The sequence below is a fragment of the Eleutherodactylus coqui genome, chromosome 2 (assembly GCF_035609145.1).
Source record: "Eleutherodactylus coqui strain aEleCoq1 chromosome 2, aEleCoq1.hap1, whole genome shotgun sequence".
Lineage (NCBI taxonomy): Eukaryota > Metazoa > Chordata > Amphibia > Anura > Eleutherodactylidae > Eleutherodactylus > Eleutherodactylus coqui.
In genome coordinates, this window is record NC_089838.1 from 287278610 (window position 1) to 287305595 (window position 26986).

A 26986-nucleotide genomic window follows, 5' to 3' on the forward strand; every position below is an offset into this window, starting at 1 on the left:
CCCTGCAATTCATCCAGAAATGTGTTAAAATAAAAAATATATATATACTTACCTTGTCCCGGCAGACGGAGTTCAGCGCGGCCGGCAGTGGGTGTGAAGGGGGTGAGTCAGACCTGCCTCTGATTGGCTCAGGCTGAGCTAGTGTGGTGCTTAGGTAAGGTATGCATTGCTAATGAGGGTTTTTCAGAAGTAAAAATTGTTGGGAGGGGGGAGGGGCCCACTCTTGCCGCTATTGTGGCTTAATAGTGGGACCTGGGAACTTGAGATGCAGCCCAACATGTAGCCCCTCGCCTGCCCTATCCATTGCTGTGTCGTTCCCATCACTTTCTTGAATTGCCCAGATTTTCACAAATGAAAACCTTAGCGAGCATCGGCGAAATACAAAAATGCTCGGGTCGCCCATTGACATCAATGGGGTTCGTTACTCGAAACGAACCCTCGAGCATCGCGATAATTTCGTCCCGAGTAACGAGAACCCGAGCATTTTGGTGCTCGCTCATCTCTAGTTTTAAGACATCTGTGGAAAAACGTTGATGTTCAGACTCCATTGTCTTGGCTGAACCAAGTTAACATGAAGCTGACATTACAACCAAATCAGGTGAATACTGATGAAACACATGATGTCACATCATTAGCCATATTTTCCCTACACTCTTTCCATGGCTTCCATAGAGTCACAAACTCAGCATGCATTCTCATTTCCCAGCTGACCAGTTCCTTGAATCTATAAACTTCATTCACTTTCTTTATCCAGGCAGTGATTCCTAACTTGATGACCCTGCCTTCTTTCGTGTTGGATGTCAAGGTTTCCACTTCCTTATCCACCTGCTCTGAACCAAGCAGGCCTCTACATGCTCACTTCATCCAAAGTTTGAGACCTTCATGTTGAGGACTTTTGGTTGGACTGTCTTCAGAGATTTGCCCCGGGATAGAGGAGATGGAATCAGTCACCATTTGAGATCTTTTTGGACAGTGGGGAACATTGCTATGAATCATCGTTAAATCAAAATCTCCTCTGAGTTTCTGAAGAACAAAAGTTCAGCTGAAGTCTAGAAGATCTTTTGGACTTGCTCTGAGGGGATCTAAAACCAGTTTCTTAGATGACTGGGGAAAGGAAACCATTTTATTCCTGACTTTGACAATATCTTCCAAATGGGGACTGAAGAGAGAGGAGGGATGGAAAGAGAAGGATTAGAAGTGATTCGTTGATGGAACATTTAATGATTATTGCTTAAAGGGGTTGTACCGCAATTGCAAGTTATCGTCTATCTACAGGATAGGGAATAACTTGCTAATCGGTGGTGGTCTCACTGCGATCCCTGGTGATCTCAAGAATGGGACTCCTGTGTTCTGCTCTGAGTGCTACTGCGGAGGTTGCCGCTTCTTTTCCCGCAGTAAACGTCACTGTGAACGCAGCGTTGGCCAAGCATGCACAATCAGCACTCCATTAATTTCAATGGGACTGACGGAAATACCCAAGCAGGTGCCGCTCAGGTATCTCCGGAGTCCCATTGAAAGTGAACAGAGAGCTAGAGCACTTGTGTGACCAGTGCTTCATTCAGTCTCCTCCTTCAGTAACCCCGCAGTCAAAAGGATGGGGGTCATGGGACTCCTGTTCTTGGGATTGGCGGGGGTCTCTGTGGTGAGACCCTCACCGATCAGCAAGTTATCGCCTATCCTCGGTGTAGAGGACAGGGAAAGGAGAAGGTAATGGGACGGGTATGTAGAGGACGGATGTGAGACCTTCAATATATGCCAATGTTCCTTCACCTTCTATATACGATTCAGTCCTCTTCCTTTTAGCCAGATCTCCTCCGCTCCACAGTATAGTACCAACTAATGAAGCTACTTGTTCTCTCCAAATACTTGACACTTTTACGCCATTAGTAAAAATATTTCCATTGTCTCTCAAAAAGAGGCTTTTTGCATAATATTTTGCCCTCTGTCCCATATCACCGCGTACAGCGTCCTTGAGCAGAACCATAGGCTGTAATGCAAGCATTAGAATAGCATAACTGACTACATTATTCTAATGCCTCTATTACTCCATTTAATGATAGCCTATGGTTTCATCTAGTTGTTCTCTGCTATCCAAAGAAAACCCCATGATGGAGGCCAAAACGTTATCTGAATGACCCCTAAGTTGGTTTTAAGCAATTGCACCATAGACGTAATAATAATTGCTAGGGCTGGTTATTGGCCATGCAGTGCATATACAAATACCAGCCTGTGCCACTCATGTTGTGGCGCAAAAATGTGAAGTGTCACACGTCGGGTCCATTTTGATAAAAGCTCCACATGTGCATTATAGAATAATAAATACGGTACAACTCATGGCTTGTGATCCCTATGTGACACTGCAGTTACATAGGAAATGGCATCTATATGACGATAAATTTGATAGACATCATTTTAACAGCCATTATAATTGTGGAAAAGTGGAGACGTCACCTATAACAACCAATCACAATGCCCCTTTTATTTTCCAAAGAGCCTCTAGGAAATGTGTGCTGCACTGTGATTGGTTGCTATAGGGAACTTCGTCACTTTCCCCTAAGATTACTTCTGATAAATCTCACCCCAGTGGGCTGACAGGGGGGCTACAGCTTCCATCTACCCTCTTTGAGAAAAGCATGTAGCGCAGTCCACAATTGCTGAGTGTTTTCTACATCAAGATCAGCTCTGATGAAAGATAAACAGTGCAAAATTTTCGGTGTTTTTAACCCTTTCCAATCCACTGCCTGACGTCTGAAGACATTCTGATTAAAGCCTGTGCAGCTCTGATGTCGGAAGACGTCTGACCGTGTATTCTTACTGTATATTACTGTCCGCTCTGTTGTCAGCGGCCTCTCCAGCATGTCACATACCACAGTACTGGCTCTAGCCAGCAGCTGGCGCCATTTTATAATAGCAGTAAGAGAAAGCCGCCTAAGAAACCCTGAATCCAAAATTGGATTGCAAAGGGTTAAGAGGTCCTAAACATTTTGGCCCATCTGTAGTTTTTGGTTAAAATAATTGTCCAGAAAATATTAAGGAGAAAGTTGGCAATCCTGGCAACAGCCTTAGGGCTTTTACCCACTAACGTTTTTTTTAACCCTGCGATATCGCTGCGTTTTTTTCAATGAGACTTTCTAATGTTAAAATCGCATCGCACAAAAATCGCAAAAACACAAACTTGCGATTTTTGTGCGATGTGATTTTAACATTAGAACGTCCCATTGAAAAAAAAGTTGCGATATCGCAGGGTAAAAAAAACGCTAGTAGGTAGAAGCCCTTAAGAGAGAGATTACTCTCTCTCTCTCTATAGAGGATTCATTTAGGCTGCCTGTCCACGGGCGTTGCGATCTGCCGTGGGAGCCGCTGCGGGGGAGCAGGAGCCAGCTGACAGATCTCCGCAGTGAGCCTATCTGACAGATAGGCTCACCGCGGACAATTGCGGCAATTCGCAGCATGTTGCGATTTGCCGGCCACAAGTGAATAATTGCTATGCTCCTCCGTTCGTGGACAGGGGGGTTGTGCTTTCCATAGCAACACTATGGAAAGCGTTCAGTGCGTTCCTCGCTTCTGGATTATCGCCACAGGGAACGCAGTAAAAATTCGCCCGTGGACAGAAGCCCTTAGTTAGCAACCCTCTCAAAGTAGTAGTGTTTCTCAATGACCCCCTCACAGCAATAGTGTCCCTAAGTGTCTCACAGTAATAGCGAGTAATAGTGCCTCTGCATGCGCCCATCAGTAACAATGCCCCCTCTATTCGCTTGCCCTACCACTCTGGTCTGTGCCGCCTAAGTCCCCAGCTCACTCCCGTGTAGCATGATCATGTGATTACAGCAGCCAGTCCCCTGACCTTAATATTGGCACGGCTGAAGCCAATGATTGGACACAGTGATCATGTGCAGTGATTGCACTACCCGGAGGTAAGCAGGTGATCAGAGCATGAGGAGAGTGAAAGGAGTGAGTGTAGACTATTGTTTTATTTAACTCCAACCGCCCCTGTGGGGCATGTCCCCTGCCACCCAGGACAGCCCCGAAAATCCAGGACTGTCTCACTACTCTAGGCCAGTTGAGAGATATGCATATTATTACAGCAAATCACTGATCAGCTTTGGGGTATATTCACAGATAGCAAATTGGTTTTTGAAAATGATGCAACTTAAATTCAGTTCCAGGCACCGGAATGGGGTTGTTTCAGTGATTTCTGTAAACCCCGTTCGTACGAATGGGACGATGGCAGAAATTTCTGCAAAAAATCTGCCACTTGTGAATACACCATTACCTTGGAACTCTAGTCTAGTTGCAGACAGACGATGAGACGGAGGAAGTAGTGCGGAGAAGGAAGTTGTTGGAGTCTCTGGGATGGAGGTTTATTATTACTAAGCGTCTCATAGGGAGTCATAGTGTAAGCAGAAGATAAGAGGCCTGCTGAAACTGGTTCTACCGCCCTTCACCCTCCCTGCTGCCAGGTGTCTGGAGATCAGTGGCGTAGGATGGGATGAGGGAAACCCCTTACTGACTCATAGTAACCCTTCATGGGAATGCAGAGTAAGCGCTTAGCCTAATCCATGGCAGGCGACAATGTGAGTCATATGGGGCATGCAATACACTGCAATACCCTGATGGTTTTTAAGTTCACCCTACGTGGACGGTTACAAAGTAGATCTATTTCAAGACGTTCACAAATCCTTTGAGTCACACAGCGCTTGTGTTAATGATTTTCTTCTTGTCTTGAGAACTTTCACTAAAGGCATCTATAAGGACTGCATACAGGGGCTCTCATGAAATATTGTACATAAGGCCGTTTTAGCACGGGCATATTTGCACACGCAAAATTTGTGTGTGCATTACACTAGGACTAGAACCCATTGATTTCAATGGTTTTCTTCATATGCGTGAATTTCAGGCACATTTCGGTCACGCAAAGAAAATCCCTCAGCATGCTGGACTTTCCTGCACATTTGCACAACAAACGTCTCCATAGAAGTCAATAGGGGTGAGCAAATGCGTGCAAAATACTCTAAGAGATGTGTGAAACACTGCAGAATTGCGTAGGGAAAAGAATACATTTATATATTATATACATTATAGACTATTTAGCCTTTTCAATCGATGCTTTTTTCCCCCGCATGTCCTTGCAGGTGAAAAAAGTACAGTAAAATAAGATGATGGGCGTGCAAAAAAGAAACATAGTTCATTCTGCAAAAAACGCTACTTTCATACGCGCACAAATATGCATTAGAGCTTATTCAGACGACTGTATATCGGCCGGTTTTTCCCGCCCGGCCGATATATGGTTGGGGATGAGGCTGGAAGAGCCGGGAGCAGTGCACTAAGTTCCGCCACTTAGCTCCGCCCCATCCCGCCGTACCCACTGCAAATAGTGGCGAGGGGCGGAGAGGGGGCGGGAGCTCAGTGCACTGCTCCTGATTCATTCGGCCTCCTCCCCCTGCAGAGAGGGACGCCGTATATTGGCCAGGCGTGAAAACCCGGCCAATATACGGTTGTCTGAAGCCGCCCTTAGCTTGTGTGACTCAAAACAGAATTTTATAAAGCGATACACCTTCAACCTAAAACGTACTAAAATAAATAAGACACAAACACAAGGGTGGGATGAGGAATATCCTTGCAAACTGTTAAACAGAGGACAGGTTCAATTTAAAGTACAAAAAGGCCCAAATTGAAAAAAAAAACTTATCGAAATGCTCAAGGACACCTCTGGCTGAGCCTCATAGGCCACCATAGATAGCAGACCCAAGCCATCTTCAAGCCTCTGTGTGCCATAGCAACCCCTCGGCACCCCACAAACACATTATAGGGTCTGATGGGTGATAGCGGGTGCCCCTTCCCTCTCTTAGCCTTTTACATTAATTGCAGCATGCAAAAAGTTCGATGGCTGGGATCGGAGGGTTATCATGTTATTTTTACCGAAAGGTGAACGCCGTGAAAGCAAAACCCAAATACAATGGTGGAATTTCTGGGGAAAAGGTTTCCATCCCCCCACCTTAAAAATAAAAATGTAATAAAAGTTATGGAACACATTATATGTACCCCAGAGTGATGCCACTAAAAAGTTCAACTTGTCCCTCCCCCATAAAAAATAAAGTCCTCATAGGGCTGTGTCAACGAGTTATGGCTCTTGCAATGCTGTGATGAACATCGCTTGGTCTTTCAGGCAAAGTTTTATAGGCTGGTCACTAAGGGGTTAAAATCATGGTCATTCAGGCAAAAAAAAAAGAAAAAAGTTGACTTTTTGGGAGTGTTGTCACATCATTTTTCACTGTGGTATGGAAGTCTGTCTGGGGGCCACACCACAGGTGCTAGAAGTGACAATGTAATGGGACTGCTGGACGGAAAGGAACGGAAGCATTCCCTGCCATTAGTGGAGAGGACATCACTTTGGTGTTTCTGTTGTATTTGGAACATAGATTAGCGCAATCAACGAGATTATTGTATACTCCAAATATAACAGAAGCGGACAGAAAGGTGTGAACATAGCCGAAGGTAATTAAAGCTGTACAGGTCCGGAGACAGCAAGGTCAGGAGCACAACTAGTAGAGGGAAGGGAGTGAGGCTAACTCCACACGGGCGAGCGTGATATGGGGCCGTGAATCCCACCCGCGCTCCCCACCATGTGAAAGCCCCAGGGATGTGAGGTGTAAACAGCCTAGCATCACTTTGCGGATCCTCCGGGGCGGCGTAATCACGCAGCTAGATAGAACATGCCGCAATTTGTTTCCCGCATGGCACCACGGCACATCATTCATGTGTATGCCTCTATTCAAAAGAATGTCTTGCAACGTGCAAATCTTGCGCGATTTTCTCGGCCGTGTGAAGCCGGCCTGAGTCCGAGTAATCTGATGAGTTCTTTATATAAGCGAGCTAGCACTCACATTCAGCGGTCCACACAGATACTTTTGCCTCCTACCAGAAGGGGCGCTGCCATCTGTAAAATACTCAGCGGATTACTTTCACTCCCCTCCCTCTGGTGGATATCTGTGGTACTGCTGGGCTGTCCTGTAACACACAGCACAGCATGGAAATGTGCGGTGTATTAAGATGGTGGGCGGTTTGAGCGGCCATGGGTGCTACCTCCCATATTATAATCCGCCACTGCCTATTGTGGACACCTTTCTTGAGTGTAACAATATTATATGATGACTTCAGAAGGGTCGGTGACCTGGGGATTATTCTGATGGCTAGATTGGAGTCGGGAAGAAATTTTTCCCCTAAAATGAGAAAAATTGGTTTCTACGTCATTGAAGGTTTTTTTGCCTCTGGATCAACATTGCAGAATAATAGGCTAATGGACATGTGTCTTTTTTTGGCCTTACATACTATATTAATATTACACTTCCAGCTCTGACCACCTATGTGGTCGTCCAGCTCTGCTGCATTGATAACGGGCCGGGTGATCAGCTGATTGACAAAGGATCCTGAGCTGTGGACCCCCACCAATCAGCTATTGATGACTCATCATCAGTAGTAAAAGCCGTTTAATATACTAATAGACCAAGAGATTCTCCCATGAATCCGCACACCAGGTAATACAATTTCACCAGCTATGTGTGGCCGCCAGATGTGTGTATATGTATAAGAGAGGATTGTCAAGCTTGGCAATTGGCAATGATTTTTCTCAAACTGGTTTATATTAGTAAGGATCCTGTTTATCCAGAGCCCCTTGTTTTCCAGATAAGCTGCAGTTTTTATTTGCAATGCAATGATCTGTGTCCTACAGGGTGGTCAGGCGGGACAACACATATGAAGATGCTGGGACCAGATAGAAGACATGTCATTTTTTCCTATGAAGAATAGCAAAAATATTCAAGGTACATAAATGAAGCAAACATGTTCTTGTGAGGGACAGCTCTGCTCTTCCCAAATACACAATGGTGCAAATTTGTCATTGATGTGCACCATTTCTTGGCATTAAAGCCTAGAGTAGATGTATAAGAGCCATAAGGTGGCTTAAATGTGCCTAGTTTGGCGTGGTCCCCTGATTCCCACTCTACAAGCCAAGGTGGCCAACAGTAGCCATATACAAGAGTAGACTAAATACGGAGGTTACTTTCTCCATTATACTCTATAGGAGTTACGGAAACTATGTGGTGGTGGGAACTCAGGATCAGTAGAGAAAGTCCCATCGACAGCTGTCTTATGCCTATTTAGGTTCCTCTGAATAGACATATTTAGATGTTACTATAGTTACGATGTAGGGATCACTTGACTAGACAGACAACTTAAAAGAAACCGTCATGGGGTCAAGTCAGGCTGAATCATTATAATAAGAGGAACTCTGAGTTTCTAGAGGCGCCTGGATCTGGTTCTTCTAAATAAATTGCTGGCTACTATTACTTTTTCTTCCTTTGAATGTTGAGAAATGTGAAAATGCACAATTGTCATAAGGTCATGGTTAACCAGGGGTGTCGCCCAATGCAATGGGAAAACAAAAATTGAGAGTTAAGGCCCCCATAAACATCACAGAAAAGTTGTTCAAAGTAGCTGATTTTGGTCAGATTGGCCGACTATCGTACGTGTATGGGGCCTCCTTACTTTTCCCAACAGATGATGTCGGACAAAATAAGGATCGGGTACTTTGAGTTCCAGCGCATGATTAATTTGTTGTTTGTGAATATAAGCCACATCTAGAGGTGTCTGACTATGACTTTCTCTACTCTACCCATTTAGTATATATGAAAGCTTGGCCTTCCCGAACGTTCATGTGTATGAGGGAGTTGAGAACAAATAGCTGTTGGCCAAATGGACACTTGGTCAACAGTTATAGAAAGTGTATGGATGCCTTAAAATAATGAAGTCTATCCTGGTTACACATTCCCTCTTCCCAGCTTGTGTTGCTATTGGCAGATCTAAAGAATCAGTTGACAGTAATTCTAGAGGTAATTTCGGGTTTCGGATAGGGAAAGGAGTTTCAGAGCTCCTCTTTGATAGCTTTGATATGTACTGACTGCCTTGCACAGCTCAGTCACGTGACACACACGAAAATGAGAACTGTTGCAAAGTAAGATATTAACTGAACAGCTAATCTTAGTTTTGCTTCCTTATTCCAGGAAACCTCACTCTGATAATGACCAGATCACAGGTCACTTCTCTAGCGAGGAGGAGATAGAAACATAGAAGATTGATGACAGAAAAAACTACACATGGTCCATCTAGTCTGCCCTTATATTACTTATGATAAATATATGGGTATCCCCGTCAAGCTTACATTCACTTAATGGTGATTTTCCAACCACGTCTGCTGGAAGTTTGTTCTAAGCATCTATTCCTTCAGTAAAATATTTTCTGACATTGTTTTTGATCTCCCCCCAACTAATTTCACATTGTGCATCCTTGTTCTTACATAGTAGCATAGTATGTTAGGCTGAATGAAGACACTGTCCATCTAGTTCAGCCTGTTTCAAACCCTAGTTGATCAGGGGAAGGCACTAGATCAACTAGGGGTTGAACTTGTATGCACTTTTTTCCCTCCTGAACTCTATTTAAACCTTTAACATATATAAAGGTTTCCACCATGTCCCCCTATCCCTTCTCCCCTTTTGTAACATATATAAAGGTTTCCATCATGTCCTCCTCTCCCTTCTCCCCTTTTGTAACATATATAAAGGTTTCCATTATGTCCTCCCCTCTCCCTTCTCTCCTCCTGTAACCTGTGTAAAGGTTTCCATCATGTCCCCCTCTCTCTTCTCTCCTCCTGTAATATATATAAAGGTTTCCATAATTTCTCCCTCTCCCCTCGTGTAACATATATAAAGGTTTCCATCATGTCCTCCTCTTCCTTCTCCCCTTTTGTAACATATATAAAGGTTTCCATCATGTCCCCCTCTCCCTACTCTCCTCCTGTAACATATATAAAGGTTTCCATCATGTCCCCCTCTCCCTACTTTCCTCCTGTAACATATATAAAGGTTTCCATCATGTCCCCCTCTCCCTTCTCCTCTCCTCCTGTAATATATAAAGGTTTCCATCATGTTCCCCTCTCTCTTCTCTCATCCTGTACCATATATAAAGGTTTCCATCATGTCCCTCCTCTCCCTTCTCTCCTCCTGTAACATATATAAAGGTTTCCATCATGTCCCTCTCTCTCTTCTCTCCTCCTGTACCATATATAAAGGTTTCCATCATGTCCCCCTCTCTCTTCTCCCCTCTTCTAACATATATAAAGGTTTCCATCATGTTGTCCCCTCTCTCTTCTCTCCTCCTGTAACATAAGTAAAGGTTTCCATCATGTTCCCCTCTCCCTTCTCTCCTCCTGTAACATATATAAAGGTTTCCATCATGTCCTCCTCTCCCTTCTCTCCTCCTGTAACATATATAAAGGTTTCCATCATGTCCCCCCTCTCCCTTCTCTCCTCCTGTAACATATATAAAGGTTTCCATCATGTCCCCCTCTCCCTTCTCCTCTCCTCTAACACATATAAAGGTTTCCATCATGTCCCCTCTCTCTTCTCTCATCCTGTACCATATATAAAGGTTTCCATCATGTCCCTCCTCTCCCTTCTCTCCTCCTGTAACATATATAAAGGTTTCCATCATGTCTCCCTCTCCCTACTTTCCTCCTGTAACATATATAAAGGTTTCCATCATGTCCCCCCTCTCCCTTCTCTCCTCCTGTAACGTATATAAAGGTTTCCATCATGTCCCCCCTCTCCTTTCTCTCCTCCTGTAGCATATATAAAGCTTTCCATCATGTCCCCCCTCTCCTTTCTCTCATCCTGTAGCATATATAAAGGTTTCCATCATGTCCCCCCTCTCCCTTCTCGCCTCCTGTACCATATATAAAGGTTCCCATCATGTCCCCCTCTCTCTTCTCCCCTCCTGTACCATATATAAAGGTTTCCATCATGTCCCCCTCTCTCTTCTTTCCTCCTGTAACATATATAAAGGTTTCCATCATGTCCCCCTCTACCTTCTGTAACATATATAAAGGTTTCCATCATGTCTCCCCTCTCCCTTCTCTCCTCCTGTAACATATATAAAGGTTTCCATCATGTCCTCCTCTTCCTTCTCTCCTCCTGTAACATATATAAAGGTTTCCATCATGTCCTCCTCTCCCTTCTCTCCTCCTGTAACATATATAAAGGTTTCCATCATGTCCCTCCTACCCCTTCTCTCTATATGAAGGTTTCCATCATGTCCCCCTCTCCCTTCATGAAGGTTTCCATCATGTCCCCCTCTCCCTTCTCTCTATATGAAGGTTTCCATCATGTCCTCCTCTTCCTTCTCTCCTCCTGTAACATATATAAAGGTTTCCATCATGTCCCCCTCTCCCTTCTCTCTATATGAAGGTTTCCATCATGTCCTCCTTTTCCCTTCTCTTTTCCTGTGTGTTTTGGTTACGTAAAAGAAAAACACAGCATGCTCTATTTTCCTGAGCATTTCTACCCCCAAAGTCCCCACAGAAGGTAATGCGGATGTGCAAATGCGCGCGCAATACGCTGGAAGATGCGTGAAACGCTGCATAATTGCGTAGTAAAAAGAACACATCTGGAACTCATAAAATAATTTTGCCATTTCAATCGGTGCATCTTTGTTTGCCGTGTGCAAATGCACCTTGCCTTGCAGGCGCAACAAGTACGCCAATATGCGTGCAAAGAAGCATTGTTCATTCCACGAATACGCACACACTCGTGTGAAGGGGCCTTATGGAATGGAAACATTAGTCCATGGTAGATCTGAGCTGGATCTGCTATAATCTAGCAGCCCTGCCATGCTGGTGGAGCGCCTGCGATCCCGTGATTGGCAGGTCCAATAGAGAGAATGACTACATAGTGCTTGTTGAGCGCTATGCCGCCTGCAAAAGCGAAGGCAGAAGCGGTTATAAACTCCTCCTGTCTTCTCCTCCAGGTCAGCGTGTTCTTGCTAGATTGCTGCAGCTTTAAACCCCCACTCTACATTAACAATTCTGTGGGTTTAAAGCCCAGGACGAAGTGTCATACAAGAATGGCGCTTGGTCATTATTGGGTTAATTTTGGACAAAAAAAAATTTAGTGTCAATTATTTTAACTTTTTAGTCCAGTAATATAGTAATTTTTTGTAAAATGTGCTGGAATTACACGACTTTCCTGTTCGTCTTGTTGAAATAAATGAAAGTGATTTTCAGTCGCAGCAATTCCTGCCCCACGTGTTACATAGTCACAGGTAGTTATAGGACAGCCAGAGATCTCAGGTCACTCGGGGCGTCCAATCATTGTCCGCAGTTGGTCTCTGGCGGACTACTGAAAGCTAATCATTTACTCTGTTGCTATGGGCTGCAGTAAAAGGGTTTCACTTCCAGTATGATATAAAGCAGCCCGTATATTACGGAGCGCGGTTAGTCACTGTTTGACCGTGTGAATTATCAGTGACTGATGCTGATCCAACATTTCCTGCCGCTTCGGCCCCTCGGGACTCTTTGTATCCAGGAAGATGAGGGAGGGGGACGGGGATTAACTCAATTATTTTGGCTCCACACAGACTGGGCTCCATCCCCACCTGAGCTCTGCTGCTTGTACGATTGTATCCGTGTGCGTAATCACACTGGATGGATTCTATTACAATGACGCTGTCTCTGATACAATAGTGGTGTGTACGCCAATGGCGTAATCTGGACCCTGAGTGTGCGATACCGGATTTACCTTCCCTTCCTATTCCTTGATTATTGCACCTGTCAAGTAAGTCCTTGTGCCAAGTACAATCCCCCTTTATCCGCCTCACGCCCAGCCTCAGTATAAGTAACTTTCCAACAGGCGGCAGCTTCTCTTCAAAATTCTTTAAAAAAAAAGGAAACAGTACTTTTAATTATAAAACTTACTGGGAAAGTTGAGTGACAATCAATATGGCTGCCATAACAAGTGAGTTGTCAACTAAAGCCCTGATTGGAAGGCCTGCCTTGTAATGCAATGAGGGATCCATACCTACCAACCTTCAAAGAATGCAAAGAGGGCTTTTTTTTTACATTTAAACAACCCTTGGCCCCGTGGGATTATATCCTGGGGGATTAAATAGGGGGCAGTTATAATGTATGCTGTCCGTCTCATCGACGTTGTCTTACATGATTAGCACTGGTTAATCAGAAAGTAGTAATTAGTACCTCGGACTACCAATTTACAGTGTGCATTAGGTAGTTAGAAGATTGCAGCAGCCATCTTGGAAGACCAAAAATGGGGAGCAGGAATGATCCAAGGCACATCAGTGCTGAGGACAGATCACAGGTAGTACAACTTTTAACTTCAGTGCCCGGTCAAAATATTGCACTGGGACTGAAGGGTTAATTTAAACCTAACTTGTATCCTAATTCCTGTAAATACACATCAAATTCTGTCCAGTCCCATTTATGTCCTTACACGATAATAGTGCCCTCCTTTGTGTTACACACAGTAATGGGTCTCCCTTAGTGCCCACACATAGTAATTATGCTCTTTAGTTCCCCTTTCCCCTTTCAAAGTAGTGATGCATTAGTGCCCGTTGCACAGAGTAAAGATGCCCCCTTAATGCCTCCTCACAGTAAGAATGTTTCCCTAGTGCCACTTTACAGTAGTGATGCTTCCTTAGTACATCCACAAACAGTAAAGTTGCCCACTTAATGCATCCCACATGGAAAAAGGGAACCTAGTGATGCCCCCTTAGTGCCTCCAAAAAAAGTGTGATGCCAACTGAATGCCTCCCCACAGTGTGATGCCCACTTAGTACCTCCCCACAGAGTGATGCCCACTGAATGCCTCCCCACAGAGTGATGCCCACTGAATCCCTCCCCACAGTGTGATGCCCACTGAATGCCTCCCCACAGTGTGATGCCCACTGAATGTCTCCCCACACAGAAAGTTTACCCCTAAAAATCACAAAACGAATACTCACATAGGCCCATTCCCACAATGAATGGAGCAGGTCATTCTTCATGTCTCCTCTGGTCCATGCTGCCAGCAGCTCCATGCAGCAAACACGATGAGATCACTGCATTGCTCATGCCAAGCTGCCAACGGGATGGGTTACAGTGTCAATAGTGGAGCATGAAGCCGACATCTCCCCGCTCCACCATTGTCTACAAATGTATCTATCTCCTATGCAGATACAGTTGAAACTGGGACATGCAACAGGCTTCCCGGGACGGCATCTAGAATCCAGGACCATCCTGCTAGATCCAGGTCAGTTGGGCGGCACGAGCATCTGTGACTTCATATCTAGTCCTTCCAAAGTGACAGCTGTAACAGAGAGCATCATCACCCAGCTTTCCTAGGAACGGATAGAACTATGCAACAGGTGAAAGGGTTTTTCTCCAGATAGGTCATCAATGTTCCACTCAGATCCTCTGCAGCAGATGAAATAACGCAGCATGCTGGGAAAATAGCGAAAGCCAGAGAGACCCCATTATAGTCACTAGAGCAGGAAATAGAAGCTTGGACTGAAGCCCAAACGCAGATGTGAATGTGGCCTAAGGCTAGCACTGCAGCTCAGTCCCATTGAAGTCAATGAGCTGCAGTACCAGGCACAGTCACACACATATGTATGGCGCTGTGCCTGTGTATCATTTTGGTGATTGATGGGTCAGATCTTTACCAATCATGAACACTGTTCGTTTACTGAAATTTTTTGGATTTTCAGGAGAAATGTGCTATAATTTCCTTGACGTCTCTGGCCGGCTTTTCATTGGCATATGCATATTTGCACTTGTGTGAGATTAGCGTTTTTCTGGAATGTTTTTTTGCGTGCGTTTCCACGTATTTTGCTGTACATTTTGCGTCCGCGAAGTATATTCATTTGCGCACCGCAAACAACGACACACCGATTGGAATGCATAATTAGTTTAATGAGTTTCAGATGTGTTCTTTTTCCTGTGCAATTACGCAGTGTTTCACCCATCTCCTCCGTATTGCGCGCGCAGTTATGCACCCTTATTGACTTCTATGGGGATATTTGGTGTATTAGTATGCAGAAAAATAGAGCATGCGTTACTTTTCGTGGCGACCGAAATGCGTGCACAAAATACAGAAATGTGAACAAACCCATTGAAATCAATATGTTCTATTCTCTGCGTATCGTATATGGAACATTTGCGCACGCAAATACGTGCACAAGTACGCCCACGTTAGGCCGGCCTCGACATTTGAGGTGGATTCTATAGTCTGGAGGTCACATGGGTGTTCCACTTTTGATTCTTGAGAAGCCGCTACTTACGTAGATAATTAGGAGATAATTCGCTTTGCGCACACCCATCAATTATACCTCAGCGTAATTCCGGGATTATATTAGCATCAGCCATTAAATAAAATGAAATAATAGCATACATTTGGTGTTATTCCACACATTAGAACCTGCAAAGCACAACTAATGGCATATTAAAGAGGCTTATTTCATTAGGAGAAAGCACTGCCATCATGGAAAAGTTTGACCTATTTTCCACCATGTATGGCTCATTATAAACAATCCCTTTATAATAAAGGCTATGTGTGATTTGGGACCTCTTTTTTCTCTGCTCCTATTAATCTAAACTATAAGGAGAGCAAAATGGTAAAGGCCCATTTAGACACAACGATTCTCGCTCAAAATTCGCTCAAAGCCGTCTTTTGAGCGATAACCGTTGCGTCTAAATCCACAGACATCGTGCAGTTTTTGTACACGAGTCGCTCCTCCATCAATTCTAGTTTTCTTGAATTGAGCGATGAACTCTTATCAGCGGCGCAGGCTGTTATCACAGTTGGCAGCGCTGCTAAGATTCTTTCAGCTCGTGTCCCGCTGGTAGTTTACAGCTGTAAGCTCGGAGAACAATGCAGCTGCTTGGTTATGCAAAACAGCTGTATTGTTCGCTGAGTGATAAGGGAGGTGTCCCACTCCGCCTGCATAGCTCTTGAGTAGCTACTTAGCTACTATAGACTATACAAAGATGATCACTCAAAACTGTGACTCAAAATGTCATTTGAGTGACTTTTTCAGCGATTATCTGTCAGTATAAATGGGGTCTAAGTTGGTTTTATTAAAAATCTCCTACCGTTTTGTGTATACAGCTCCTATGCAGGCTAACACAGCAGCTGCTGCTCTATGGTTGCAAGAAAAACCCATGTGTAGTCTGATCATGCAGTCATCTATTACTCCCCCACTTCTTGCCAAATATTCCCCGACACCGTAGAGTCAACACAACATGCGGTACAGGACCGAGGAGACTTCTGTGCTGAATTTTTGCACAAAGTTTGCAAAACCATATTAAAGGGATTTTCCGGGCATTAATAGTTAATCAGCTGCGGTCCACCTTTAAAGACCCAGCAGCTGATCGGGGCACTGGTGTGAGCGCCACAATACACAGAGGGGCGGAGTGATCTACTCCCGTTCCGTAGTCTTGTGTGTTGCGGTGCTGACAGTGGGCACCCAATCAACTCATTGGTTGAGGTCCTGAATGGTGGACCGCAGCCAATCAACTATTGATGACCTATCCTGAGAGCTCCAGTTCAATTACGACTCTAAATTAGACCTACGATTGTGACATCCCGTTGAGTTTCTGCCATATTACAACGCAAAGGCCAACCAGCTTTATGATGAAGCCTTTAACAAATTGTCCATTTTTTGCATTATTTGAGAAAAAAATGAACATTATTACATGGATATAGTATCTATTGTAATTAAAGGGATATTTCCATCACATAAAGTGGTGGCAAGGCACTAGGATATGCTGTCACTTTATGACTGGTGAGGATCTGACCTGTGAGACCCCCCATAATCCTGAGAATGGACCAGCGCTGTTTTCCCTGGCGCGGCAATGTCTCCAGCCACCTGGCGGTGTATGGTGCTGGCCGTGCGCTAGAATGGAGCTGGAGTGCAGTTCCCATGCACAGTGGGTGGCCGGAGCGCTGCTGTGCAGAGAAACAGCGAGTCAGCGCTGCTGTCCCCTAATCCTCAGGATCAGTAGGGGTCTTACAGGTCGCTCTCCAATGATCTTAAAGTGATGGCGTATCTTAGCAAGGGGGACACCTCTTCCCTGTACTAAAATGTTTTTTTGCAGAATAGGTCATCAATAGTTGATTGGCTGGGCTCCGCCACTCAGGACCCCAACCAATTCGCTGTCAACAGCAAAATACACAGAGTACAGAGCGGAAGCTGATGCTACAACCCCTGTGCAGTGGCAGGCACTAATAATTGCAGGCTGGGGTCCTAGTAAATCAATGACAGCTGTGCCTGCAATTACCACCACTGGCCACCGTAGAGAGGTTGGAGCAATCTGCTTCCGCTCCATACCTTCTATGATTTGCCGGTGACGGTCGGGGTCCCGAGCAGAGAATCCCAACCGATTAACTATTGATGATCCATAATAAGGATAGATTATCAATAAAATGTCTGTAAAACCTCTTTAAATTCATTGTAAATCCCACTTTATGTTGTTTGTTTTTATAATGCTCATATCAAAAACTTTACTTGAAAATTTTTAGCTTTAGAGATTTGATCTCATTTGTAAATCAGAAATGAGTAAAGTAACAGATAAAGGTTAACAAAATCTTCCAATGTTCTACTTCTGGTACTATACTGCCCCCTATTGGCCATTGTTTAATTCGAAGCTCACAACTTTTGTTACAAGTATGTTTGTGGCCATGTTTGTTCTGTAATTCACTCTTCAATAAGTTATGACAAAACATAAAAATCTCTTACCTTCACAACGTCAGACTGCATGAAGACAGCGAACTCAGTGAACATGAATTATGTCTTCTGCCGCTCTTACACCGGCGGATTGTCATTGCGCGTTGCGTGTGTAATTTTTCCCGTGCGCAGCACATGATGCCAAAAGTCCATTAATTTGCATTGGGTCACTCACGACAGCGTTGTTTTTGCGCACGTATTACTCATGCAGTGAAAATTACAGCGTGCCTTATGTTGGCGCGTATTCCGTGCGCATTCACACCACGTGCATAGGGATTGGCGACGCGCAGCACGTACGCATGTCATGTGAGCCTTTATTGAAGGGTGGGTTTTTTCCAGATTTGCAGAGTGATAAAATAATTAATAAAGTTCTAATCACCTTTTCAAGCTCCCCGCCGCTCCTGTCTCTGTATAGTCCCAGACACAGCAGATCACATGCTGGCTAGGCTTATGAACCGTGTAGCCAATCACAGACTAAGGGAAAAACACATGGGAGATGCGCTAATACACTTGCTGCTACGGAGCGAGAATACCGCTAGTGGAAACGAAACCATTGAAATCAATGCTTTCGTTTTGTCCTGTTGTGCGATGCTGATTTTCATGGCCGCAAAACGGGACAAAATCACGCCCGTCTGTGTAACCCTGAGGCGTTGATCATACGCGAACGAGAATCACAATTGCCTGAGGATTTATGCGTGCAAACAAATTTGCAGAAGAACGAATGGGGACGAATGATTGGAATTCCGATGGTGACCGGGCAGCCAGGGAAGTGTGACAATGTTGTGGAGGCATTCCTGTGTATCAAAGGCAGTACAGGTAATGGGCGCTGTAAGACTAAATGTCCTTCAGCCAAGCTCCTGGAAATGGTTCGGATAGACACAGGGGTGTAACAATGGTGTCACCTGTCTTTGGATGGCAGACAATTAAACAGTTGGACCTCCTTGTGCTTGTCGGACGATCAGTTGCCCCTCCCTACTGTCTGTTGAGGGCCTTTGTTTGAGTCAAACAAAGGCTGGACAGACATCTGTCTGGGATGATTTAGTGATCCTGCACTGAGCAGGGGGTTGGACCAGATGACCCTGGAGGTCCCTTCCAACTCTACCATTCTATGATTCTATGACCTTGATTCCATGCTCTCACACATCCACTAGTCCCAACACCATCTAATAATCTGGTCACAATGGTCCAGGTGGGGGACAGTTCGTCCAGCATCTTGCATTCCCATAATGCGCCCATCTCAGACTCTGGTAAAGGGTAAAATCTCTTCTCTTCGTTGTAGAGGCGTCTAGTGGCCAACAGGCTCCACACAAGTGGAAGAAGAGGTCACTACACACAAGGAGCCTCTGAGAGCCTTTTATAGGCCAAGGGTGGAACCACATTTAGGGCCTCGGGTGACAAGACCATTCATCTAATCCAGTTTCTCAACTCCAGTCCTCAGGGACCCCCAACAGGTCATGTTTTCAGGATCTCCTATAGTACGAACACCTGTGGCAATGTCTGAGGCACTGATGATAATTACATCACCTGTGCAATACTGAGGAGATCCTGAAAACATGACCTGTTGGCGGTCCCTAAGGACTGGAGTTTTGGAAACACTGAGCTAATCACACCACAACTCTAATTATATGTATATCTGTCTGAGATGTAACTGCATGCCGAGTTTTGCAGCGAAACAACAACTCCTTCGAGGGGCTGTATTTTTTTGTTTTTGTTTACAAAGAGTGTACATCCAGTAAGCCATACAGATGTCAAACACGTCATCAAACATACACCTTCTGTCCTGGGAAACATGGTGGTAACATCATATGATGGAAATGCTTCCTTGAATCAGACGCTGGAAGGCTTGTGGGTGCAATAAGTGCAGCAAAATGCAGGGAAATCCTGGATAAAAACCTACTGCAGTCTGCAAGAGAACTGCCACTGCAAGATAATGTCAAATATACAGTCAAAGCTACACGTCAAATACCGTGTGAATGACCAGGGACTGCATTATATTATGAAGCTGATGCCACTAAGACTACTTTCTGATGAAGCACCAGCTCCATCTAATGTTCATCTGCATTGTCAAATCATCTCCGGAAGTGAGCCTAGTCCTTGGGCACTACTGGTAGCTGGCTGATTACCTCAAATGAGCTGTATTATCTCTGATGCCATTAGACATTATAGATTCCTGACATCTTATGTGAGAGCTTTCTTGGGTTCCCTTGTTGCAGCATATCACATTTCCCATAATTTCATATAGGAAGCACTTATTCCTAGAACTACATCTAGCCCAGCAGCGCCACATGCAGTTTGTGTAGATAATTCCTGAAGGCCCTTTTACACGGAACAATAATTGTTCTGAATGAAAGTGAAATAAAATCGTTCAGTGTAAACGCAGCCAACGACTGAACGACGAATGATAAATCGTTCGCTTGTCATTCCTGTTCTGCAGGCATAAAAATCATCGCTGTCTCGTTCACTTATCGTTCAATTTAAATACTGATCGTTCTGTCGTTCTCAGTCACTTATATAGTGAGGCTAACTACACAAGGGCGAGCGCGATATCGGGATGAGTTTTTCACGCTCAGCAACGTGCATTGTACCCATGGATACCAGGTGATTTTCAGGCAAAACCGCCTCGCATCACTTTTGTGAAATTCTGATCCTCTCACCCAAGTTTCACACGTGATAAAGGATCGGAAGTGTTTCCCAATGAATTCAATGGGAAACCTCACATGCACATCGCACAGCATACGAGAGCCATGCCATGCATTAACCCTTTCCAATCCAATTTGTATCCTGGTTTTCCTAGGGGGCTTACTCTTTTTCTGCTGTTATACAACGGCGCTATCTGCTGGCTAAAGCCAGTACTGCATGAGGTGACACGTTGGATATACTCCGACAGCAGAGAGGCTGGCAATATACAGTAAGAGAACCCCGACGGGCGTCTTCCAACATCGGAGCTGTACAGCCTTAAATCATAATGTCTTCAGAGGTCAGACAGTGGATTGGAAAGGGTTAAGGGTCCCATTGAAATGAACGGGCAATGTGTTCCGAGGGACGCGAAAAAATAAAGCGTCGCTCACGTGTATGATTCCATTCAAAAGAATGACGTTCATATTCACACGGGTTTTGTGCATTTCACAACACACGAGATTCTTGCCCCATGTAAAACTGGCCTGAATGTGAATGACTGTACAATTTCTGATTTGTATCAGTCTGTATATACAGCCTGAACGAGAGAACGAGGTAAGGGCTTTGACAGACGAGTGTTCCTGGCTAGGAAGGATCCATAGTCTTAAGATGGTGCTACTACCGCGCCTCTTGTACTTGTTCAGGACACTTCCTATCCCCAACTCGGCTCTTCAAATGTTCCAAAAAAAGACAGTGGTCTTCATCTAGCGGAAGAAACACCCCCGTATATCCAAATCAATTAGTACTTACATAAGAAATTCGGTGGTCTCTCTGCGCCTAACCTTCACAAATATTATAAAGCGGCCTATTTAGACCTGATCCCTCCCATTTATGCAGGCCGTCAGGCACCTCTATAGAAGCTATTCAATTCTCTCCAAATAGTTGGCCCTCCATGCTTTAGACTAAACCTCCTCTCTCAGCCAATCTTAAAAATATCACCCCATTCTTAATGTTCCCTATTCTATTATGGAGGCAGGCCTGTTTCAAACTGGTCCTGGGATGTGACCCCTCCCGACTCACCCCATTTCTCAGGATTTCCCGAGGCTTAGAATAGTACAATTTGTCTGGTGGCAAACTAATAAACTCTACATCTCCCACTACACTGCTAGTTGATCTCTACATCTTCTTTCAATAATCAATATAAATCTCCTCCGGAAGAGTCGTTGCGAAAGATGCAGGTTTTCCATTTCTGGTCCTCCCTTGTTCCCCCATCAGCCAAGATAGAGCTAAATCCCATAGAAGCTATATGCAAGTTTTGCCCCATATATCCGGATACATCCAAAAAACATGACCTGTTGGCGGTCCCTGAGGACTGGAGTTGAGGAACACTGGTCTAAATAGCCCTTCATGCTCCAATGGGAATCCGATCTACAGTCCAACCCTGGAGCACTGGCACCACTATTGTGAGACACTTAGTAAAAATAGTTGTCAGGTCCCCCTGACCGAGACATCATTCTATCCAGAGCTTATCTTGTCCCTAGGCGTCAAATTTGTACATCCGGGGGTTTGATGCTTCCGGCTCACGTCTGCATATCTGGTGGTTCTGCCCCGTGGCACAAACCTTTTGGAGGGAGTTGGTACATGTCCCAGACAGGACCCATTAGCCTTACTATTAGGTAACAAACCTTTTACAGTACATCACCATGGCTGCCCGCATAGTGCTAGTGCAACAGGGGCGAAGCCCTACTCTTCCTCTTGACCTACTCAATTCTCAGATTAATCAAATCCTATGAGATGCTTACTGCCATGCGTCTTGGCAAAGTTGCCCAATTTGGAAAAATGTGGGACCCCTGGATATCTTTCATTAATGTCCCTAACCTAAGCTACTATGTACATCTCTGATAAACAAAATGAGCAGGAGCCGGCAGACGGATCTGACAGCAGAGAGTCGCAGCATGCTGCAAATTGCCAACCACGAGCGGAGAATCGCGCTTTCCATAGCAACGCTATGAAAAGCTTCAGGCGATGTGATTCACCGGCGATTTACTGCCGGCGAAATCACGCCCGTGGACAGGGGGCCTAAGGCTACCTACACACGGGCAAGCACGATATCGGGCCGTGAAACTGGTGAACATGTGTTTTTCTGGCAAAAACGCTTCACATCGCGTCTGTGAAATTCTGATCCTCTCACATCAAAAAATGTTTCCCATTGATTTCAATGGGAAACCTCACATCACACTTCACCTCACTCACAATGGGAGATGCGTTCCAAGGAACACGAAACGTTAGAGCATGCCACGATTATTTCCTGCACTGCATTGTGGTGCGGGAAAACATCGCTTGTGTGTATGACTCCTTTCAAAAGAATCTTGTGCGATTTTTTTTTTATTGGCCGTGTGAAACCGGCCTAAGGGAATAAGGTTGGCATGGAGATGGACTGGGGAGAAATGTCAAAAATTGTACCCAAATCGCCACAATGAAACTGAGGATGAGCGGGAGAGGCCCAATAGGGAGAGAGAGCAGCACTGAAGACAGATAGGAATGAGCCTTAGAGAGCTGGGGATGGCATTGCCCAGACTCAGCGAGGAGCAGGATCGCCCAATGTCGGTAATAATAATAATAATCTTTATTTGTATAGCGCCGACTTATTCCGCAGCGCTTTCAGGCAGGAGTTTAAATTTAGTTCTGCAGTGGATGGGCAGCCAATGCAGCGACTGGCATAATGCAGAGGCGTCTGAATAACGACTGGATAGAAAAATGAGCCTAGCTGCTGCATTTAGTATGGATTGGAGTGGAGTGAGTCTAGTGCGGGGAGTCCGATGAGTAGCGAGTTGCAGTAGTCAAGCCGGGAGTGGAGGAGGGCAACCACGAGTATCTTTAGCGTGTCCGTGGTGAGGAACAGACATATTTTAGCAATATTTCTGAGGTGCATGTGGCATGTTTGGGCCAGAGATTTGATATGGGGGGTAAAGGAGAAGTAAGAGTCCAGTGTGACCCCAAGGCATCGGGCATGCCGTCTGGGGGTTATGATGGTGCCAGACACTGGAATGGAGATGTTGAGGGGAGGTCGGTTAGAAGGTGGAAAGACAAGGAGGTCAGTTTTAGAGAGGTTTAGTTTGAGAAAAAGGGAGGACATAGTGTTAGAGACAGCGGACAGACAGTCGGTGATATTTTGGAGGAATGGTCCAGAGATCTCACGAGAGGAGGTGTATAGTTGGGTGTCGTCAGCGTAGAGATGGTATCGGAGGCCAAATTTGTGGATGGTTTGTCCAATTGGGGCAGTATAGATAGAGAAGAGAAGGGGACCAAGGACCGAGCCCTGGGGGACCCCAACAGCGAGAAGAAGTGGCGAGGAGATAGAACCAGCAAAGGAGACACTGAAAGGGCAGTCAGAGAGGTAGGAAGAGAACCAGGAGAGGGCAGTGTCCTTTAGACCAATAGAGTGGAGCATAGTGAGAAGGAGATTATGGTCGACAGTGTCAAATGCAGCAGACAGGTCAAGGAGGATTAGTAGGGAGTAGTCACCTCTCGACTTTGCAGTCATCAGGTCATTTGTTACTTTTGTAAGGGCAGTTTCGTTCGAGTGTAGAGAGCGGAAACCAGACTGGAGGAGGTCGAGGAGTGAGTTGTCAGAGAGAAAGCGTGTAAGGCGGGAGTAGATCAGGCGTTCTAGTAATTTGGAGATGAAGGGGAGGTTTGTGACGGGTCGGTAGTTGGCAGCATCAGTTGGGTCCAGGGTTGGTTTTTTAGGCAGAGGGGATATGATGGCGTGTTTAAATGAGGAGGGGAAAGTGCCAGAGGTTAGAGAGAGGTTGCAGATTGTGGTAAGGTGAGTAATGAGAGCTGAGGAAAGGGACTAGAGGAGGTGAGAGGGGAGAGGGTCGCTAGCGCAGGTCGCTAGAGAAGAGTAGAGCATAAAGTAGCGCTGTTCTTACCCTTGGACAACGATGCAGGATTGCTTGAGTCTGTAGAAGCGGCAACTCCTACGGGTCAAACCATAAGTGAGACTGGCCTCATTAAAGACGCTGGGTGTGCACACCAACATAGTTAAGCAATAGTTAGCGAGCACGTGTCCTGAAAAGGGGATGGTGCCACATTAAGAGGATCAGACTATCAATCAGCTTTTGCTGCTCAAACCCTGTTCATGTACTGAGTTAATTCTGCAAAGAGAAGAGTGCAACGGCGTCTCAAGTAGAGTGTAACCTTGAGACAAAAGGAAGATTGTAAGTTTTGTAAACTATATTTTTATGCGATTGCCAGTAGTCAACAGTATTACTTAGAAAGTATCACCATGTATTAATGCATGTTCTGAATCACAAGTGGAAGTACCTATTATTTTATTGTTTATCTTTTTCCCATGTTCTTATATAAATGTTGTACATCTTGGTTACTCCATCTGCTGCATCATATCCCGAATCCTGTAGCTATACTTCATGACTTTACCTATAAGTAAATAATATTGCAGTTCCATTTATGACCACCAGATGGCAGAAGCATTCCAGATCACATTTACACCCTGACAGCAATGGAAAAGCAGCCATCAGAGCATGTCACTTTTTATTGTAGTCACTAAATTTACGTCTCAAATAAATATAGTTTGCACATAATTCGAGTCTCTTTAGTTTATGCTGAACCATGAATGATGTCACTGACTTTTATAGTTTATGGTGAAATTTCTAGTAAATCTGATTGGCTACAAGCAGTCATATCCACTAATGCCAGGCTATGGCCCCTTTTTTTAATCCCTTAATGTCAGAGGACGTAAGTTTACATCCCGGTAGAGTGCTAGTTAAGGCTACAGGACGTAAACCTACGTCCTGTGGATGGCCAATGGAATGTAATATTGGAATGTGAAAAATTGTACAATTTAAAATAACATCTCTAAGCAACAATGTATGTTTATATGAAAACAAGTTTATCAGGCAACCTAAGCAACAATGTATGTTTATATGAAAACAAGTTTATCAGGCATAAAGCCCGCCCTGCGTCATGTTACTATATAAGTTGTGACATATGTAATAAAGGTAGATTGCTTTGCACATAGACCAGTCTGTGTCACTGCTCTCTTATGGCGGCTGCCATAAGTACCTCTGATTTGGAGCCTCACAGCATATTGACAGAACATTGAATTTCCCTAACAAACTGGCACCCAACTTGAGGGGCTTGGAGGAACAAGAGGACCACCTACACCTCGACCCCCCCCCCCTCCCCCCCGGGCGCAGATGTGATAAGGAGGCACTCGGAATCACGGATTGACAAAACTGAGCCGTAAGGTAAAGCTTTATCTTGCCTTAATCTATTTGTGTTTCCTGGCCGCTCCTTTCCTATCCGAGGGGTAAGAAGTGCATGCCTCTTATAAATCTTCAAATTTTTAAAAGAATCCATATGGTGGGTTGAATATGCTGTTCGGGTGTTCTTTAACTGTTATTGTCTTTATTTGTTACTTTGCATGGTTAGTTTACAGAATATGAAACCCTCTTGCCGATCTCTGAAAGGCATGGTATAAGTTGTACTAGGGAAGCCTAAAGTATTCAGGGGATAAAAATCCTGATGGGAGGCTCCTATAGGTATAAGAGTAGTAGTAGAGACGAGGGTGAATAAGCAGGGTGAGGAAGTACCGACACTTACAGACAGAGTGAGCAAGTATTCACACTTAGGGTGCGGGCAGATGAGCGCATAAACGGCGCGTTTTTGCGACCAAACGTATATACGTGACCATCTGAGGCAATGGTTTCGAATGTATTCGTTCACATGGGCGATTTTACGGCACGTAAAAACGGCAATTCGAAAAAAAAACGGAACATATGCGACCGAAATACGCGCCAACACATATTCGATGGCCGAAAAGACCGTTTGCAAAGTAGGAACAAACGAAAATGCGCTTTCTAGCTCTGGTCGTGATCGGTGAAAAACGATCGCTTGGGCGATTATACGTTGCGCTCGTGCGAACGTAAATACGCCTACGCTCATCTGCCCGCACCCTTAAAAGAAGGAACTGACATGCAAATGTTTTTGTCTTTATGTGTCTGTTTATGCATGAGTGAGTGATTGAGATGAGCTGACCTGATCTATAGTACTTATCAGTTGCAAAAAATCACAGGCTCAGAATTGATGAGAACAGCGATGCCTGCTGTTAACCCCCTACATGTCGTGATTAATGTGACATCTTTGGCCCTCTACGAAGGGCTGCAATGCATTATCATAGCAATCAGAGTTTCTAAGGTTCAAGTTCCCTACAGGAAAATAAAAAATTGAAAAAAAATAGTGTAAAAAAAAACATAAAAAAAAAAATTGCACTTTCCCGTTTGTATAAAAAATGTTAAAAATTCTACATGTTTGGTATCATCGGATGCATATCGACCTTTACAATAAACTGAACAAACTATTTATCCTGCATGGCAAAAATCATAAATAAAAGAAGCCTGAAAAACAGGTAAAATGCCTATTTTGATAATTATGTCTCCTACAAAACGCAAAAAAAAGGAATAAAAAAATACATATGTACCCTAAAATGTAAACTACAGCTTTGAAAGCAGCGATTAGAAAAAAAAGTCTTGTAATTTTGGTATCATCATAAATGAATCATGTGATTTATGCTGCTTGATTAACGCTGAAAAAAAAATTTAAAATATTGGCAGAATTGATGTTTTTTTTCTTCCTGCCCTCCAAAAAAACTAATAAAAGCTTTAGAATACATTATATGTACCCAAAGAAGCCCATATCATTGGAAAAATAGAAAAGTTCGGGGTTTTGAAAAGTGGAA